This window comes from Geotrypetes seraphini, chromosome 2 (genome assembly GCF_902459505.1).
Source record: "Geotrypetes seraphini chromosome 2, aGeoSer1.1, whole genome shotgun sequence".
Lineage (NCBI taxonomy): Eukaryota > Metazoa > Chordata > Amphibia > Gymnophiona > Dermophiidae > Geotrypetes > Geotrypetes seraphini.
In genome coordinates this window covers 497,815,301-497,832,426 of record NC_047085.1, presented here as the reverse complement: position 1 = coordinate 497,832,426, position 17,126 = coordinate 497,815,301, and the positions used below count along the sequence as shown (strand labels likewise).

The 17,126-nt window shown below is 42.2% G+C and overlaps 1 long non-coding RNA gene across 1 annotated transcript; it reads right to left on the bottom strand.

Annotated features, from left to right (window-relative positions):
- Positions 1 to 2,072: 2,072 nt before the first annotated feature.
- Positions 2,073 to 17,005, bottom strand: LOC117355900. The gene is made up of 4 exons (XR_004538475.1): positions 16,815 to 17,005; positions 11,071 to 11,273; positions 7,796 to 7,940; positions 2,073 to 3,543 (listed from the first exon to the last, which is right to left on the bottom strand). It is a non-coding gene; the product is annotated as an uncharacterized LOC117355900 (long non-coding RNA).
- Between the last annotated feature and the right edge of the window lie 121 nt (positions 17,006 to 17,126).

Below are 17,126 nucleotides of genomic sequence, written 5' to 3'. Positions count from 1 at the left end.
GACGTGTACTTTATCCAGAGATGGAACAATCCACATATTACAATTGTATTTGTTATTAAAAATTTGTTCTATATAAGGTCCTTGTGTTCCGTTTGCCTTCCTAGAAGATGTATATTCTTTAGAGACATACAGTTTGGTACTTCACTATTTGCCAGTTCAGTGCCTATATCAAGTATTACTCCTGGTGGAATTCTGCATGAAATTTTTTTGAAGCTTCTGCAAAGTTTGTTTGTAGTGTTGTGTAGAATTCTCCTCAGGTTCTAGCCAGTTCTCCCTCATGCCAACTCCTCTAAATCTCACCCTTCACTCGCAACAAATCCCCTCCTTTCCCCTATACTCTGGCTTCTCTACTGGTTAAGAATCTTCTTCTTTCCTATCCCCTTTCTGGTCTTGTCACTGTTCCACTACCATCCTCTCCCCACTACCACTTCCCACTTGTAACTTGAATCCCTTCCCTACCCCACCATTGTCTGGCATCTCACTCTATTTCAGGGATCTCAAAGTCCCTCCTTGAGGGCTGCAATCCAGTTGGGTTTTCAGGATTTCCCCAATGAATATGCATTGAAAGCAGTATATGCACATAGATCTCATGCATATTCATTGGGGAAATCCTGAAAACCCAACTGGATTGCGGCCCTCAAGGAGGGACTTTAAGACCCCTGCTCTATTCAGACAAGCATCTCTTCCTTCCCATCCCCTGTCCCCTCTACTTGCAGGTCCAGCATCCATGTTCCCTCCCCTCTCTTCCCACTGCAGGTCTAGCATCCATGTCCCCTCCCCTCCACCCCCCCCAACCGCAGGGCTAGTATCCATGTTCCCTCTCCTCTCTTCCCCCTGCAGGTCTAGCATCCATGTCCCGTCCCCTCCACCCCACCCCTCCCCCACCACAGGGCTAGCATCCATGTTCCCTCCCCTCTCTTCCCCCTGCAGGTCTAGCATCCATGTCCCGTCCCCTCCACCCCACCCCTCCCCCACCACAGGGCTAGCATCCATGTTCCCTCCCCTCTCTTCCCCCTGCAGGTCTAGCATCCATGTCCCCTCCCCTCCACCCCACCCCTCCCCCACCACAGGGCTAGCATCCATGTTCCCTCCCCTCTCTTCCCCCTGCAGGTCTAGCATCCATGTCCCGTCCCCTCCACCCCACCCCTCCCCCACCACAGGGCTAGCATCCATGTTCCCTCCCCTCTCTTCCCCCTGCAGGTCTAGCATCCATGTCCCCTCCCCTCCACCCCACCCCTCCCCCACCACAGGGCTAGCATCCATGTTCCATCCCCTCTCTTCCCCCTGCAGGTCTAGCATCCATGTCCCGTCCCCTCCACCCCACCCCTCCCCCACCACAGGGCTAGCATCCATGTTCCCTCCCCTCTCTTCCCCCTGCAGGTCTAGCATCCATGTCCCGTCCCCTCCACCCCACCCCTCCCCCACCACAGGGCTAGCATCCATGTTCCCTCCCCTCTCTTCCCCCTGCAGGTCTAGCATCCATGTCCCGTCCCCTCCACCCCCCCCCTCCCCCACCACAGGGCTAGCATCCATGTTCCCTCCCCTCTCTTCCCCCTGCAGGTCTAGCATCCATGTCCCCTCCCCTCCACCCCACCCCTCCCCCACCACAGGGCTAGCATCCATGTTCCCTCCCCTCTCTTCCCCCTGCAGGTCTAGCATCCATGTCCCGTCCCCTCCACCCCACCCCTCCCCCACCACAGGGCTAGCATCCATGTTCCCTCCCCTCTCTTCCCCCTGCAGGTCTAGCATCCATGTACCCTCCCCTCCACCCCACCCCTCCCCCACCACAGGGCTAGCATCCATGTTCCCTCCCCTCTCTTCCCCCTGCAGGTCTAGCATCCATGTACCCTCCCCTCCACCCCTCCCCCACCACAGGGCTAGTATCCATGTTCCCTCTCCTCTCTTCCCCCTGCAGGTCTAGCATCCATGTCCCATCCCCTCCACCCCACCCCTCCCCCACCACAGGGCTAGCATCCATGGTCCCTCCCCTCTTCCCCCTGCAGTCTAGCATCCATGCCGCCACCCCCCCCCCATGGATACCGGGCTAGTATCCATGTTACCTTCTTCCCCCCCCTTCTCCAAATTGTGGTCTAGCACCCATGACTCCATTTGCCACATGGCTCTGACCTCTCTCCCTCCCCATTCCCCCTTGAGATCAGACGTACCTGTGGGCCTCCCAGAGATGTTGCAGCCCAGGCCACCTGCAAGCAGCCCGTAGGCATGTCTGATGTCACTGAGAAGGGGTGGTCAGTTGGAGGGCAATAGGCCAGAGCAGACCCATGTGGAGGAGGATGGGATGGGGGATAAGAGTAGACCAGAAGGTATGCACAAAATTCTGCACAAATTGTGCTGCGTCGAATACCACCAAGTGTAAAGCACATAAGTGGTACACCGATTTACAGTTCCTGCAGAAAAAGTTTCTGCTTTAGCATAAATTTAAACTCCACCGTCTTTCAGCTCCAAAAGAATTTTGATATTTTCTAAAAGTTTTTGGTTGCGTTCCTGCCATTGAATGCACTCTTATAAGCAGATATCACCACTGCCATATTTTAGCGCATCCGATCTTGACCCTTAATTGTCGAGACCTTTGCATAGTGATTTCCCCATCAAAATGTCTCCTTTTCCGGTCTTGCCGTTGGTAGTAAGGCCGATGCATACGGGACCTGTTTCTGCGATTATCTGTAGATGTTGATTTATTGCAAGTTTTATGTTCTTGATAGCTTTCCTTCTATATGGGGTGTGCAGCTGAAAACTGGAGCGGATTCTCACGCCGGTAAAATCTGGGGCCAGGTGGCGCATTGGAGCAGTTGCTCCCTTTGGGACTGTGCTCCTGGAGGATTCACAACACTAATTACATATTGCTTTGGTTATATAGTGTTCCTCAAACACAACCTCCTGTTGATATTTGCACTTTATGCATTGGTTGTGTGCCTGGAAGTACCCAAGGCAGTTACTTTAGGGTGGTTTTTGTTGTTGTTTTGTTATTCCTTCTAGATCCCAGAATACATCAAAGCTGTAACTTGTTCATGAGTGCGATTCCGAGTTTCCACGGCTTATCGCGTTACAGGGCGTCAAAGAAGGTTTGGATAGGTTCCTAGAGGACAAAGGGATTGAGGGGAACAGATAGGAGTAGAGGTAGGTCATAGGGATAGTCAGGGACCACTGCTCAGGCAATAGACCCGATGGGCCGCCGCGGGAGCGGACTGCTGGGCGAGATGGACCTCTGGTCTGCCTCAGCGGAGGCAACTTCTTATGTTCTTGCTCAAGCTATTCACAGCACCTGGAAAGCAGCTTTTAGATTTGTCTTTTCAAAAGCGTGTCCCGCCATTTAAGTGTATTTCTCCCCAATGTGTTTATAGAGAGTTTAAAGATCAAAGTCCCTTTTCCATCTTCAGGTACAAGTAGTGTAGGGCTTTTGTCAAAAAGCTTTGTCTTCTGTGGTATTTTCTCCACTGATTTAGACAATCCTGTTACGTTTCTGCCATCTGCTCTGGATGAGTGCAAGAAGTGTTGCTGTTTTCCCCCCAAGTTCAATCTGTGAAACTGAAATAAAGAATGTTAAAAAGCATTAAGGTTATAACGAAGACCTAGGATTCACATACCAGAAATATTATGGATATAGTCACATGGCTATTTTTAAACTAAGCTACATAAAACTAACCAACCACACAAAAACCAGGGCTGTGGAGTCCCAAGTCAATTTTGAGTACCTGGAGTCGCAGTTGTGGGTACCAGAAACTGAGTCGGAGTCGAAGGATTTATCTACCAACTCCACAGCCCTGACAAAAAAGGTATTTTAATGTTTTGTGACCAAACTTGAAGCTGATTTTTTTGGCTTGAATGGCTAGCTCAGTAGCCACCTTTACTGGGGCTATTGCACTGAAAACTTCAGAGCAGCTATCTAGTTATTTCCCCATGTCCCTCAAACTCTAGCCATAACCTACAAGCTCCTCTGAACTTGGCCATCACGGAGTTAAGACTGTTTTGCTGAATGACGGCAACATCAACAGAATGAATGTTCTATGGAATCTAGCGCATAAATCATTTAATCAGTTTCCATGCAAATTCTGTGCTTTGATGCGTGAACTGGTAATTTCATAGAAGCCAACATGGAATGACTAGTTTGTATTCTAAGACCATAGAATGAGAACTAGTTTGGGATCCTGGCCTCATAGTTAAGGCAAATATTTAAAGATTGCATCCAAGTGACCTCTTCCCTTTGTTTCAAGTGTTATGCTTAGAATGTAGTCATATCTTGGGCAACTATTAATTATTATCACAGCTCTTTATGTACAAATTAAATTAAACTAAATTAGTATTAGTGAAGTGTTCAGACCAATACCCATATATTCTGTGATCTCACTGAACTGGGTACATTTGGGACCATCATAACACTTCTATTGTCCCTTTGCCAGCCTCCATCATCTATATAACGAGTAAAACTCTTTAGATTTCTTTATATATATTAGTGAATAGATATTTTTAAAAATTCACACTTATCTTGATGGTTGTTCCAATAGGCTTGGCTTTATTTCTCTGTAACTTCCAGCTGCAGTGAGGTAAAGTGCTTAAATCATAAAGTGCTTGTGCTTATAGTGTTTACTATTGACTTCCGTGTTTGCTAAAATTTGATCTTATTTGACAATTATTTTCAATTCGAAGATACAGTATACCATCAAATTAAAGGGGTGGCTATGGGGGCTACAGTAGCCCCCACCATAGCTTGTCTATATATGACAGAGTTTGAGGAGACGTTCGTGTACAGATCAAACCACTTTCGCTATGTAAGATGCTGGAGGAGATTCATCGACGATGTGTTTTTTGTGTGGACTGGGGATCAGATAAAGTTAAATGAGTTTTTAAAAGAAATAAATCAACAAGATCAGAATATTAAATTTACATATAATATAGACGAATATCAGATGTCATTTTTGGACATAAATTTATATTCAACAAAATAAGATATCCACCAGTCTACACAAAAAGCCATCTGATCGTAATAATCTCCTCTAGTATCAGAGTTACCATCCACGGGTGCTAAAGAACAGTATACCAATAGGGCAGTTCTTGCGATTAAAACGAATATGTTCAAATTCGCAAGACTTTGACAAACAAGCCGAGATCATGTATAAAAAATTTAAAGATCGAGGATACCCTAGCAAAATAATTAAGAGAGCCTGGAAAAGGGCTAAGTTTTGTCAGAGATCATGGCTAATGAAATCAAAAGCTAAAACAAAAGAACATCATACAGTTTGTGTACTTCCATATTCTAACAACAGCAATGCAATTAAACAAATTATATTAAAACACTGGCCCATAGTCCAATATTATCCAGCTTTATCTGAAAAACCGAAATTTGCTTTTTCTAGGTCACAGAACCTGGGGGAGATGTTGAAATACAAGAAAAATATTAGGGAATTCAAAAATAACTCTTTACCTCCACATAAACCATGTGGACACTGCCGTTTATGTAGTCACGTGATGCAGCAAGCTTTCGTGATATTTCCAGGTCTAAGAGATAAAAAATTTAGGTTTATCTACGGGTACAAATTGTGAATCGCAGGGAGTGGTGTATTGTATAATATGCCCATGTGGTCTTCCTTATATAGGTCAGACCAGTCGTAAGATTAAAATAAGAATAACAGAACATCTTAGCAACATATGTAAAGAAAGAGTCACAGCTCCCCTGGTAGCTCATTGGCTACAAAATACCCACTCCCTGGAAGATCTAAAATATACGGTTTTAATTCATGTAAATTTACAAGAAGGAGATATCGCGAAAATCTTGCTGCAGAAAGAACAACGGCTTATATTCAATAAAAATACTATGTATCCATATGGACTAAATTCTGAAATAGAATGGTTAAACTTGTAAGTCATAGATTGAGTCCGATACGTCAGATCCGGGTAGAATTCAGAGACCATAAGGGGCGGGATTAGAAGTAAGATAATGAGTATAAATAAGACGCGTTAGGAGGTCGATCCACAGCGTGTTCATTTTGAGGTGGGAACCTAACAGAAGTAAGCCTTATAGGTATGTAAAAATAGATTATCGAAATATGAAGGTCTAACAGATAATATGTATGAGAATAAATAGTTCATAGAGATTCAGTACCGTATATATATTTAAGTTTTAACAAGGTTTTAATTAAAATTATGTTTTTAACAGGGACCCCTCCTGACGAAGGACCCGAAACTCGAGTCGGGGGGCCAGGCTTAAGATCAAATTTTAGCAAACACGGAAGTCAATAGTAAACACTATAAGCACAAGCACTTTATGATTTAAGCACTTTACCTCACTGCAGCTGGAAGTTACAGAGAAATAAAGCCAAGCCTATTGGAACAACCATCAAGATAAGTGTGAATTTTTAAAAATATCTATTCACTAATATATATAAAGAAATCTAAAGAGTTTTACTCGTTATATAGATCAGTGATTCCCAACCCTGTCCTGGAGGAACACCAGGCCAATCGGGTTTTCAGGCTAGCCCTAATGAATATGCATGAGAGAGATTTGCATATGATGGAAGTGATAGGCATGCAAATTTGCTTCATGCATATTCATTAGGGCTAGCCTGAAAACCCAATTGGCCTGGTGTTCCTCCAGGACAGGGTTGGGAACCACTGATATAGATGATGGAGGCTGGCAAAGGGACAATAGAAGTGTTATGATGGTCCCAAATGTACCCAGTTCAGTGAGATCACAGAATATATGGGTATTGGTCTGAACACTTCACTAATACTAATTTAGTTTAATTTAATTTGTACATAAAGAGCCGTGATAATAATTAATAGTTAGTTAATAAACATCACAGAATAATATTGTATATCTCCCCATAAGGTGGTATGTCATATCTTGGGCAACATAAGCTAAGCAGCTTTCTTTCAAGAGTATATATACACAACACCAAGTTTACACCATGCATTTTTTTTTTTGAATGAGCACAAAGGAAATCCTGTATGGAAGACATGGAACCAAACAAGCTTAGCACTTAAGATGGGTAACACTAGTAACCGAAAAGCAAAGCTAGTGCTGGGCAGACCTCTATAGTCTGTGCCCTGAACATGGCAAGGACAAATCAAGTATGCCCATGTAAACATCATACCAATGTTATTAGTATCTTATTGGGTGGGTGGATGAAGCATACAGGTCTATCTGCCTTCATCTACTATGTTGTCATGGCGCTACATCATAACTTAGTGTATAAAACAGACAAGTTCAGTCTCATACTGTATATGCAATTAATTCTGGCTCACAACGTACATTGGACATCCTGCTGACCAGAAATTTGCACAAACTAGTGGGCTACACAGTGTGAATCGTCTACATCATATGTAAACACACTCCTACCAAGTCTTACTTAAAATGTACAAGAGGCAGAATTTACATTTGTCTTCAACATGAAAATATTCTGCCATACTCCTACTGCAAGAGGGTCAAATGCACACCATACCACAGTATCACAAACTCCCCCCAGGATGCTGGTGAGGTGCAGGCTGACTGCTTACATGGATGAGACATATGCTCTAAGCTGGCACCTGTCTCCTCACCAGTTAGAGAATGACACGGGGACAAATTTGTCCCTATCCCCTCCTCCCCAAACAGGAACTCAATTTCCCCATTCCTGCAAGTTTTTTTTTTGTTTGTTTTTTTTTTTGCTGTCGGTGCCCATTTCCATAAGCTCTGCCTTAACCGCACCAGCTTCGAACACTATCAATTCCAAAATCAGCTTTTTATAGCCAGACTGGCCATTGATTTAAAACAGTAGCTGTGCTAGCAGATAAATCAACTTACCGGCACCTGGAGAGGGAGATGAGGACTGTCGGGCCTGAAGATGATGCAACACGGATGTAGCTACACTCGGCCTTCAGAGGAAAGTTGCAATAGAGGGGAGTTCTTACACATGGCGGGATCCTTTAATCCTCAGCAGCTTTCAAGCCTATACGTGCATGTATAATAGGTCTATAGCAATTTATGGTGCCCAAGTAGAAAAAACATTAACACACATCGACAATTTATTTTCTCAGTCACAGCGCCCCCTGGTTTCTCTCTTAATTAATTCATTTATATATATTTAGTTTTAATTCAAATAATTTTAATTTAATTTACTTTACCCACTTTATTATTGCTGGGATGTACACTTGCTTCAAAAGAATATGGCCGTAATGAGATCAATGTTTTCTATGTATTCTTGTTAGGATGCTTTATATCTCATTTACTCTATTCTTTATTTTTCCTTTCTATTATTTGCTAATTTGTTTGTCCTTAGGTACTTTAGTTAGATTGTGAGCCTTCGGGACAGTAAGGGAATTTCAAAGTACCAATTTTTTATTCATTTATCTTATTTTATTATACTCTTCAATGTATATTTCTCTGTAAACCGCTTAGAACTTAATGGATTTAGCGGTATATAAGAAATAAATTACATTATAAATTACATTACAAACATGGAATTCCCTCCCCATTTAAGGGAATAGTGCCTTCTTGACAGATTCAATTGCAAGTGAAAATGCTTTATTTTTAAAGATGCATTTGACTGTTAGTAAGCTAGATTAGGGTCCTTCAATGAATTTTATTTTCTGATTTATCTTAAGTCTTCTGCTTTTACCCTCCCTTTTGTTTTTTCCTTGTCTCACAAACAATTGTATTTTCTCCCTTTTTTGTTTTGTATATTCTGTGTGTTTAGTCCAAGTTGTTTTATTTTGTCCCCCTGAAATTTTTTTAATTTTTGTGCATCGCTTAGAATTTTGAATAAGCGATTAATCAAATTAAGAAACTTGAAACAGCACTAGGATTAACCTGTACTTATGTACATCAGCATGCAAATAGCTCATTCCAAAAAAACTTTTAGAGAACATGGGTCCTGCTTTGAGTGTACCTGCTGATACGAAATACTCCCTTACCTTTACCATAGCAAAGTGAGAAAAAAAAGCGAGAAAGCGAAAGATTTTAGCAGCCATTATAAGAAGTTTAGGGAGAACTTTCCTTGGGCATCAAACCCTGTGCTCAGTTTGAGCCTTTGGCTACCTGACCTGCTTGAGAGGGGAATCCATCTAGCCCATGAAAGTATAGGAAGTCAAGATACCCAGCTACACTAGTTGGGATGATCTATAAGGGAGACTAGGAGTGTTTGCAACTAGAGGTCTGCATGGGAACGGAGATCGTGGGAATCCCCCCTAATCCATGTGACTCCCACGGGGACCCTCCCTGACCCACAGGACTCCCATGGGAATGAAGGCTTTGGAAGCAGGGTTTGTCCATATAATATAATGGACACGTCAGCCTTACTAAAAGAGGGAGTTTAAGTTAATTACCTGAACAGAAAAAAAAAAAGGTTCCAAAGAGATTCCACAAGGAAAACAGCAGCGCAAACACAAAAGAAACTGTGGAATTGATGATCCTGTCAGAAGTAATTGCTGCTTTTTATGGGGATGGGTGAGGACGGAGAGGATCCTGGCGGGGACGGGTGGGATTTCTGTCTCCGTGCAATTCTATTTGCAACCAGAGCAGCTGCTTCTACTACAATGTGATGTAACTATTATACCCCATAATGCTACATGGGCCTCATCTTGTGCTGGATGAATGCGATTAAGAAATCCTGATTAAACTGCTGTAATGGACATCAGGAAATGCAGCAGATTCTAAATTTTATGGTCCTGGGCCAGCTAGCACAGGGTCTCCCCCCCTTTTCCTTGCTGCAACTGCCAAGTGCCTAGTTCTCACACAATAAAGCTATGCAACTTATTTATACAAGCACACCTACATCTAGTGTAAAGGGTTAACAAGAGCATTAATGGTAATTATGATTTCAGCAGATTTTCATAATTAATATTCCCCCATGTTCTTGAGAAACCACTGGATTGTACAAGTAGCTGCCTCCCTCCCCCCCCCAAAAAAAAAAAAGACCTTTGGGCCCTTTAGCCAGGGTCTAGAAGTGCTCTGTCCTTAGCTGTACCCCCCATAAGACAAGCCAAACTTCTTCAGTAATATTTCTGGTAGGGCAAACTATGGCAAGCTACCTACCAACAGCCCATCTTGGAGACCACACTTAAAAAAAAAAAACTAAAAAAAAAACAAAACACACAACCACACCTTCAGCATCCAACATGTGACCATTTTGAAAGACTTATCTGGTACCCTGAAGGATCAAGGGTATTCGCGTTACAAGAGACTTGCTGTTTCATCATTCCCTTTAGCTCTTAAAAGCAACTGGGTCAATACAAAGTTCAACCACTAGTATTGAAATAGTTTTTGACTTGACAGTGCAGTGTCTACCCCTTAATACCCAGGCATGAACAAGGGGATTATCCTTTACATTTTAGCAACTCATTCCAAGCATCCACAAGGCAGTTAATAAGCATTTGTCACAAGTGTGCTGAAAGTCATGTGTGAAAATGCAGGACATGTTTGCATGCTTTCCATATCTGCATTTAATCACATCGGTGTATTGTTTACCATTTGCAGAAAAGTTGTGTCTACACTGGTGATGAGCCACCACTGCTGAGCAGTGGCTGCACTAAATCAGTACACAAGTGTGCCCGAGACAAGTGCCATGGGGCTAACCAAAGTGTAGACACCAATTTGGATTTGATATTTAAATTGAAAGGTAGATGTGCACTGCCAACTTCACATTGAAACGTACATACTAAGATTTACACCTTTAAAATGCAATAAGAAGATGCCATAGCAGCATTCGTATTCCATGGAGGTATTCACATCAATGCAGTCATACTGACCAGAACAAAAACTAGAACTTCAAACACATCCAAGTCTATATAGTTCAATCTATATTAGTGTCATTAGCTTGTCTAATAAAGCTCATACATTTTAGTAAGATCATTCCCAAGTTTGATTTGATATAGGGGACATCTGTTAGACGGGAATTCAGACATTAAGTTAAAGAGCCAGTTAGATATTTCTATGATAAAGCAAAAGTCTAATTATGTTTTAGTCTTAAACTCATCTTTTTCCAAAAAAAAAAAAAAAAAAAAAAAAAAAAAAAAAGACACTGCTCTAGCTGAAGTGCAGATAGAAAGTACATCAAGTGTGTCAAAATACAACCCACTTACCACAGAAACTTATCTTTAGGAAGGACTCCAGACAAGGTCTTCCATTTAGTAGTTTGTAGAGGACAGCATCAAGTGTCTACCACAGCACATGACAATCCAGTACCATCTCCACAGTACCAGGAATGTTTTGCGTTAAACTAGCCTTTTTTTCCCTCAAGATGAACAGCAAATCCTGTTTCAGTCCCCAATGATCAAAGTGATTCCTACAGAAAAAAAAAAGTTGATTCAGAGCCAGGATTCAGTTGCACAGTACTACACAGAAAACCTTGGGGGAAAAGTTCAAAAGGTCAAAATGCTCAATATATGAAATTGCTGAAATCCGTTCAGGGATAATGAGTATATGAACTCGAGGTCAAGGCATCGGAACAAGAAAAATTAATTGGACTGTTTGGAATTTTTGAACAACGTTTTATATACAGCCTTTGGAGTCGGTGATCAAAGATTCTTTATGAAACAACAATGACTGGAAGGTAAACTCTTTACCCAAGGGAGGTTTTTCAGCCTCCCTTCAGAGTTTCGTATCTCTGAGTATTTTTATAAACATCTGTTTGATCACCCTCCACAGGCTTGTTGTCATAGGTCAGTTGTTTTCAGATACCAATATATGAAGTTAGCAAATTTTAGAGGCTTTTTTGGATAAGTCACATAATACCTAAGATTTATTTAAAGAACAGTTTTGGTAGGATGAGCATCCCTGTATAAAGTTCTGCTCATGGCCAGTTTGAAAAAGCAACTTCCTCCAAGTAAGACCTGACATTATTCCTAATTTAATAAAGATTCACTTTGAGGTAAAGTAGAGAATGACAGTGACAAAATTCATCACCATCCCCACGGATAACTGCGGGAAACCATCTTCATGTCATTCTTTAAGGAGAGAGGGAAGAATCAGAGTATAATTGGGCACAACTACTGACCCGCAAGCTTTGCTTTGAAGAATGCTGGTGTAGAAGGATTGAAGTTGAGATAGACACTCCAGAATGACAGTCTCTGGTATCCAGAGCAGATATTGTGATGTCATAATGCCTCATTCCACCAGTGCCTAAGAGCCAATCACATCAGTGATGTCACAATGGCTTCATTATCCTTGGCTCACATAAGCACAGCCACTGACCCGCAAGCTGTGCTTTGAAGAACGCTGGTGTAGAAGGACTGAGGTTGAAATACACTATAAAATGACATGGGATTATTTCCCGCGGTTATCCGCGGGGACGGGAACGGTGATGAATTTTGTCACCGTGTCATTCTCTAAGGTAAAGTACCTCAGCAACAATCTGAATGAGGCAAGATCATATGGTACATCCTTAGATGGTTAGTACCAAAGTGCTTCACGCAATTGACTGCAATTAAGACTTCCCTTTTGTGTTATGTGGGAGGGATTTTCAGATATCAGTTACAAGATATACTAGATCAGGGGTAGGCAATTCTGGTCCTCGAGAGCCACAGGCAGGTCAGGTTTTCAGACTATCCACAATGAATATGTACGAGATGGATTTGCATGCACTGCCTCCTTGAGATGCAAATCTATCTCATGCATATTTATTGTGGATATCCTGAAAACCTGACCTGCCTGTGGCTCGCGAGGACCGGAATTGCCTACCCCTGTACTAGAGTAACTCACTGACAAAAAAAGTGATAGCTGATATGTGCATTAGAGAATGACAGGGATACATGTCTCCCATCCCTGCAGGAACTCAATTTTTCCTGTTCCCACGAGTTTTTGTCACCGTCTGTCCCATTCCTGTAAGCTCTGCCTTAACCACACAAGCCTCAAACACTTATGATTTTAAAGTGTTTGAGGTTTGGGCAGATAAGAATGGAGCTTGCAGGGACAGAAAAATAACTCACGGGATGGGGAAAAAATTTGACACCCCACCCCCACCATGTCATTCTCTAATGTGCATGTAAGACAATAAAATGCTCTATTTGTGTTATGGAAGTTGTTTCATCAGCTTGTTAATTTGATATACTATTTTGGACAAGTCTGACTTGTAATGACTACAGGACGGTCTGCTTATTTCAGGGTCCCTTCCTTAACCTTCAGGATAGCTTATGAATTTGCAAGGAGGACTGACCAGTGATATGAGCTTTTCATTGTTACAGACCTGAAAGCTAGCGAAGGACTATGGGCTGGATTCACTAAGGCCAAGTATCTGATCCATTGCCGGGGGGGAGGGGGGAGGGCTGATTCACGAAGGGTCCTCATGCAAATGAGAGTGATGATAATAATGATAATAATAATAACAGCTTATATACCGCAATACCGTGAAGTTCTATGCGGTTTACAAAGATTAAGCAAAGGTACAAATTGATTGACTTTAAGACGGGAGGAAGAAAGAGGGTTAATAGGGCAGGAAATCCATTTTTGAGGAGAGAGTGATCAAAGGAACAAGTTAATCGCTATAGAGGGGAGAAAGAATTTAACATTGCATTTTAAACACGGACCTTTAAAGAATTTCTAGAAGACCATTCGAATCAAAACGATGCTTTGTACAACAGTATTGTAGTTGCTATGTTCTAGGGCAGGGTGGGGCAACCCCTTAGACAACCACAGTGTCAGTACTTCTAGAGAGCTGCATAAGACTTGCCGCTGCTGGGTCAGACTAGTGGCCCATTGTGCCCAGCAGTCCGCTCACACGGCGGCCCCCCAGGTCAAAGACCAGTGCTCTAAATGAGTCCAGCCTCACATGCGAACGTTCCAGTTTAGCAGGAACTTGTCCAACTTTGTCTTGAATCTCTGGAGGGCGTTTTCCCCTATAACAGACTCCGGAAGAGCGTTCCGGTTTTCCACCACTCTCTGGGTGAAGAACTTCCTTACGTTTGTACGGAATTATCCCTTTCAACTTTAGTGCGCCCTCTCGTTCTCCCTACCTTGGAGAGGGTGAACAATCTGTCTTAGGCAATGTCAGAAATGGAAATACAGAGCTCTAGACCTCCCATAAGAAAAAAAATAAATAAATAAAAACCAATAGAACAGCTATTTTTAAAAAATTTAAAAAAATAAAGACACCAAAGTTCTAGATAACGCTCCTTATGTACTCCACATGGTCTCAGAGGCCACAGGTCGTCTACCCTGTGGAGGCTTAATATCCTAATGAGTGTTATGGGGGGAGGGGAGATCAGCCAACCCTGAAGCCTTCAGAGGTTTGTTTGGGGTTTTTTTTGGGTGGGGGGGCATTAACTGAAACCCTGCTTGCTGCTACCCTGTGATTAATCAGGCACCAACCAGTATCCCTTTATCACCTTAACTAAGACAACAAAAAGGCTGTTATAACCTTGATTTTAGACGCTTAATTTGGGAATACCTGAATACCACTAAATTTGTTAAGCATTAGCTCTCCTCTCCCACCCCCCACCGGCTCTACCAACAGCCCACTAGGGCAGTAACTGGACAGTGCAGGGGGCTCAAGATAATCAGCAGCCGTGTTGTCATATTTATAAAACGGAAAAAACATTAGCTCTTCAGAAAGGGAATTTTAATAGGATTTCAAGATGTGTGGGGGCCATTAACAAATTACAATGAATAAACATCATTTTCCTGGTTACTACAAATGAAATAATGGGGAGGGGGTAATTTTTTGAATTTTCACTAGGTGCTTTGAATGAAAGGAAAGTCTTTATTATATGATATACGTGTTATGATATATTGAAGAGTTGGGAGGGCATGGGATAAAATATTGAGTATGATTAATTATAGAATTTCAAGCGATATATTTAAGTTAAAATGATGTTACTTTTTGTTACACTTGATGCAAGTTATAAAAATGAATAAATAATTTGAGATATTCAGCAGCATTTTTAAGTGCCACATGTATTTTAGCCAAGCGAAAATTCTGCTACCCAGCCGAGTCACTGAATCCTGGAGCAGTACCCTTTCTACAAGGGTCAGTCACTAGCATTACCACACATATGCAGCACTGAACGAAGTCCGGAAGGAGACAGTTCCTGCTGGAATAAGCTCCAGTCTAATCAAGACAAATAGGATGCCAGAGTAGGGGTTGGTGAGAACAGGGCAGTAGGAACTAGGAGTAGGGATAAGAGTCTAAGGCTGTCTCTTGACTACTGAAGAGTTACGTATTCCCCCACAATTTGCTTGTTGTAGTGACAGTTTACTCCAAGGCTTTTTGTAGCCACAGGTACCCGAGACCACCTTTATCTGCTAACACTATTGTTATACATCAGGGGTGTCCAACCTTTTGGCTTCCCTGGGCCGCATTGGCCGAAAAAAATGTTTCTGGGGCCAAACGCGCAAATGCTGCAGCAAGACAGGAGGGAGCCAGCAAGATGGTAAACACCCGTGGGTAGCAGAAGAAAAACACTGCATCGCCCTTGACAGGGGCCGCACAAAATACTTCACAGGGCCACAGGTTGGACACCCCTGTTGTTCTAAATCTAAAATACCTTCACCTCCCATCACCAGTACCACTCCAACCTAAGAAAGCCTTTCATAGGTTACAAGATACTGCCCAAGGAGCCAGACCAAAATTTTTTTTCCTCAATTCTTTATTCATTTTCACTTCAATTAACAAGTATACAATATGATATCTTATACTATACAAAATCATTTTTACATTCTTAACCATAAATCTTAAATACTTTAAATTACCTCCCCCAACCCATCCTCCCAGCCCTCCCTATATCAATAAAATTCATTCCAAAATTCAGACCAAAATTAAAATAAGAACAGCCCTATATGAACTCCTAGGACATTCTAAAGCAACAGGTCATCAGATCATGCAATACAACATTGCAAAGTTGTTGCTATAAGTAATGCAGGTAGAGCATTTTCTACATGGGTGTGGGGGTAGGGAGAAGAGGATTTAAGTTCAAAAGCTTTCCTCGTTTAGGTGCTTAATTAGTGAGCGTGGGCTTGGTTCACAGGTGGTATTACACCTTCCCGTTTATTAATAATAAACATAGTTAATTTTCTTGTATACCGCCCTGCCAGTAGTTCTAGGCAGTTCACAACGGTATAATTAAAAAACACATCAATTAATAAATACAATCACATATACAGTTCCAATGCTGAAATTTATACATCAGTTAAAAATAGATTTCAAACATACAGCTATTGATATCTCAATTAAAAACAACCTAGTTAGGGGGAAAAGGTTACTAAAACACCACCTGATAAAAAAAAAAACCTTCTTCAACTGGGAGAATATAAGAGAAGGGATAAGGTTACTACTACCACTAGTAGTAAGCATAGCCAAAAAAAAAAAAAACAAAAACACACCAAGTTATAACCACAGAACGTTCTAGCATCACAAACATCCAGAGCTTCCTTTCTAGGCTTTCCCCTATAAGGGATTAAGAAAAACACGAGACGTGGATATTTAGTCCGTAATGCTCTTTAGTTCTAGGTTAGTCATAGGCAAAAACCAGTTCAAGCAAAAAAAAAAAAAAAAAAAGTATATTTTAAGCTAGAACACAAACGCCAACTTTGTAACAGCGCCAGCAAATTAAATACCTTCGTGGAAACACGGAATTAAGAGTGGCCAGAAAATGAAATACTGTCCCGGGATAAAAATGCCTACAAACGTTCATCCTGCTTCCATCTGCCCCAGATTGTAAGCCGAAGCACCCATCAAAAAAAAAAAGAAAGTCTCCACACACTTTAGAAGGCAGCCAACCAAGCCCTTAATAACAGAGTACACATAGGACTGCAGAAGTTAAAAACAAAAAAAAAAGCCCTCAGAAATACATAATATAGTCAATAAAAAGGCTGAAGGAAGTCGCACACCTACCTTCCCGTTTCCAAAAGCTTTTTTTCCAGCGACTTTGCGGGGAGGGCTGAGAAGCGCCAATATCGGGCAATAACTTTGCACTGCGGCCCGGAAGGAGCCACTTCTGTTCAGCGACACCTCCGACCCCAATCAGCTTTTTGGAACGTTGGCGCCTGTGTCTCAGCGCGCGGACACCCTGTTTCTAGTACAGGTGCTTCTCAGGCAGTCTTGCTTTTTTTTTTTTAACGTTCCCTCATGGCTCCACCTAGCTGGAGCTGATCAGCCTGATTGGCTGCAGCTGCTAAGGCCTTGGCCATCCCGAAATAAAACCTA